Source organism: Tupaia chinensis, unplaced genomic scaffold (genome assembly GCF_000334495.1).
Source record: "Tupaia chinensis unplaced genomic scaffold, TupChi_1.0 Scaffold000102_1, whole genome shotgun sequence".
Classification (NCBI taxonomy): Eukaryota; Metazoa; Chordata; class Mammalia; order Scandentia; family Tupaiidae; genus Tupaia; species Tupaia belangeri.
In genome coordinates this window covers 549601-553317 of record NW_006159566.1, presented here as the reverse complement: position 1 = coordinate 553317, position 3717 = coordinate 549601, and the positions used below count along the sequence as shown (strand labels likewise).

The 3717-nt window shown below is 49.8% G+C and overlaps 1 pseudogene; it reads left to right on the top strand.

The window, feature by feature from the left end:
• The first annotated feature begins 209 nt into the window (after nt 1–209).
• Nucleotides 210–3717, top strand: part of LOC102490824 (isocitrate dehydrogenase [NADP] cytoplasmic-like) — a 43996-nt pseudogene continuing 40488 nt past the window's right edge.

The window sequence follows — 3717 nt, the reverse complement described above, 5'->3', positions numbered from 1 at the left end:
TGAGGAGAGGAGAGGATGGGGCAGAGCTACGGCCACCGCCATCCTGCTGTCTCAGTTTCAGCACTGAAAGTCCCACCTCATAGGAAACCCGTGTGTCCCAGCAATCTGGCAGCTGTTCGCCCCAGCAGTCACAGCTGGGGTCCCCCTCTTCTCAAAGAGGTGGAGCAATGAGGAGCAGAAAGATAAGGCAGTGACTTCAAAGTACGACAATGTCAGGGAATAGTTCTTGGGTGCCTTTTTCAAGGTAAAGGAAAATTGTAAGCCCTGTTCATATGCAGGAAGAGAGCCAGCAGGTGATGCGGATGTTAAGGCTCTGGATCCCACCTGACCAGGTTTGAAGTTCAAGTCCTGGATCTGGTAGCTTAAGTATCACACTGGGCCCATGTGAGTGCACGCCCAACGTCTTGAGAAGAGAATGGAGGAAAAGGTGAGGCGGGAGTGCTGGTTGATCAGACCCGACACCCATGCTGGTTCTTGTCCTAAGCTCATGAAGAATTAGAGATGCTGACACAGAAAGGAGAGTAGAGCAGAGTTGTTAGGAAAGGAGAAAGGGCTTCCAGTATAGTGGAAGAGGGCCTGAATGAGTTGCCGAAGAGCAGCTGGAGACAAGAGGTTTTATCAGCAGTCCGAGCAATGGGCTGGCTCTCTGTTAAGGAGGTGGGAAATGGTTCTGTGGTACCCTGAGAGATATATTACTCTATTCTTTATGGGGTGAGAAGACCACAGTGTCCTGAATTTCTGGTTAGAATACAATTTCTGGGGGCTGGTAGGTAGCATGGTCAAATCCCAGACTTGGTGACTTGCTTTCTCACTTTCCCTCTCTCTCTGTCTCTGTCTCTTTCTGATCAAACTAACTGGAAAATAATAATAGTAATAAATAAAGATAACTAAAATAATTATTTTTTAAAAAGAATACAGTTTCTGAATAGAAACTGTTGCCCGTAGTTACAGCTGCTTTGAGTCCCAATGCAGCCAGCATTTGGCTGTGAGAACTTAGCCACCGTGACTCCATCTTGGCCTCACCCTGTCTGTGTGCCCAATATCCCTGGCTCCTGCCTTATTAGCAAGGAGTCATACCTTCCTTAGAGACGTGTAAAAGGGGCGTATACCGTACATTAACCAGACCATAGAGGGAAATCCCAGAGACTTCACCAAAAAAGAAAAGCACAGTGACTTCCTCTTGGGGCCCTTACCCTATCTTCCTGTAAGTGGGGTCTAACTCCTATCTCAAAGGGTTGTGGTGTGGCCATCCCCCCAGAGGGTGATTTCTCACTTTTCCTCTCTCTCTCTGTTTTTCTCTGGTGAGTGCACATACCCTCTAGCAAAACTTTTTTTTTTTTCTTTTTTTGGAGAGGTTTTTGCTACAGGGCACATGCCAGAAAGACAGAGAAACAGAAAGCGAGAAATCACCCCCCGGGGGAATGGCCACGCCACAATCCCTTGTCCTCTATTCTCCTCTTGGGATCTTGGGCACGCACGCACATGTGCCCAGCATGAGTTTAAGCCAATGGGTCCAGGACGCGAACCACGGTCGACTACATGGGAGTTCAGCGACATAGCCATTACACTAACTGCTGGTCCCTAGCAAAAAATTTTTTAAAAGAAAAAAGCAGGGACAAAAGACAAGAAAATGCAATCATTTGGGGACTCTGGTCTCAGAGGAAGTGAAATCACTTTTTTTAATTATTTATTTAATGTTATTTATTATTATTTTTACATTTGTTATAGGGCATGTATGCTTACAGAGGTATGTGTGGAGGCAGGTGAGAAAGCAAACTACCAGGTCCAGGACTCGAACCATGGTTGACCACATGGGAGTACAGTGTCTTAACCACCACGTCACCTGCTGGCCCCTGAGACCATGTTCTTCTGAAGGGCAGATGACATGTCCCCTGCTGGTCACAGCCCTTACAGCCAAGCTTGCTGCTGCCGGATCAGAGACTCAGCCGCTGTGAGTCCTGGACTCCAGCCTTGCAGCAGGAGGGTGCTGGGTGACAGCAGACGCATCAGGGCTCTGTACCGCCAGGACGGTGGATGGTGGACGGTGGATGGTGGACGTCACAAGCTTTGTGTCTGTTTCCTCATCTGTCAAGCAGTAATGGCACCCTGCTGGAGCTGACAGTCGGGAAGGCCTGGCCAGGTGCCTTCTCCTAGCAATCGCTGCCCACTGCCCTGGCCTCTGGAGCTTGCAAATACCTCGACTCCCTCACCCCTCCCACTGCAGGCGAGGGGCAGGGGGCAGGGGGCTGAAGTGGAGTATCTAGACCCTTTAGTGAGCTGCGTGTAGGGCCTGGCCTGGCCTCTCATTGCCCTGCAGGTCGGAGCCTGATGGAGTGTGTTTGGGCCACGCAGGGAAAGCAAGGTTCACACACTTCTCTGCAGTTCCTGCAGAGCCCCAGACTGCAAATGGTGTGGGGCCCTCCAGGCCCAGGCGGAGGAAGATGGAAAGCCTCACAAAGCAGAGAGCGCAGAGCCCGAGACAGGACAGGGACTTGGTGACAGGGACAGTGAGATGGTCTGCAGGGCTCCCTGCTTCGGCTGTATTCAGTTTTGGGGACATTTCTCCCTCCTTGAAGGGCCAGTGCCTTGGCCTTCCTCCGGGTGGTCCCTGCTGAGTTCTTCACTGGGCTGACCTCCTGCCTTCCGGGGTTCCCTGCCCTATGACTGACAGGGAGAAGGGCAGCCTTATCTTTACATGGGTCAAATTTAAACAGATTATTTTCCCCTTCGAAGACCGTGGTATCTTTTTGTTTTCCACCAGGGCTCATAACTTTTTGCCAGGCGCTCTGTAGAGCCCCCGAGGTGCGTGATTTGCTCTCGCTCTCCCACGAACGTTGGAGGTACCCTCGGTGCTCCCCAAAATTAACTGCTAGAAAATGGAAAAGCAAGGATTGGATCCCAGATCCATTTGATGCTGGAATTTGAGTTCTTAATTATGGACCAGAGCCCAGAGAATGAGATGGGTAGTGACTAAGCCAGGGCTTCGGAAGATAATATGAAACCAGGGAGTGTGTATATGTGTGTATGTGTGTGTGTGGGGGGGGGTTAGGCTACTTTGAGGAATGTGTGAGTTTGGGCGTCTGTGGGGGATTGTGGTGGCCCGCTCCTCGCCAGCATACCTCCCCCTACAGGTGATAAACTGCATTCAGTTGTCTGCAAGATTGGAAAGAGTTGGAGTGATTAGAAATTGATTCACTGTTGGGACCAGCAGTTAGCGTAATGGCTATGTCGCTGAACTCCCATGTAGCCGACCGCAGTTCAAGTGCCAGATCCGGTGGCTTAAACTCACGCTGGGTGTGTGTGTGTGCGTGCCCAAGATCCCAAGAGGAGAATGGAGGAAAAGGGATTGTGGAGTGGCCTTCCCCACTGGGGGGGTGATTTCTCGCTTTCTATCTCTCTGTCTCTGTCTGTCTGGTGAGCACACGCGCCCTATAGCAAAAACCTCTTAAAAAAAAAAGAAATTGATTTACTATAAAGGTTTATTGAAGTCAAAATGTCTAAAATATTTGTAGCAGGTCTGTGGAAGAGATGCGAGAAGGTGAAATGACCTGAATCATTTGGGAATTAATTTAAAAAAAAAAAAAGCTCATTTTTTCCTATGTGGAATTGGATCTGCATAGCTATGACTTAGGCATAGAGAATCGTGATGCCTCCAGTGCCCAGGTGACCAAGGGTGCTGCAGAAGCCATAAAGTAGTACCCCGTTGGCGTCAAGTGG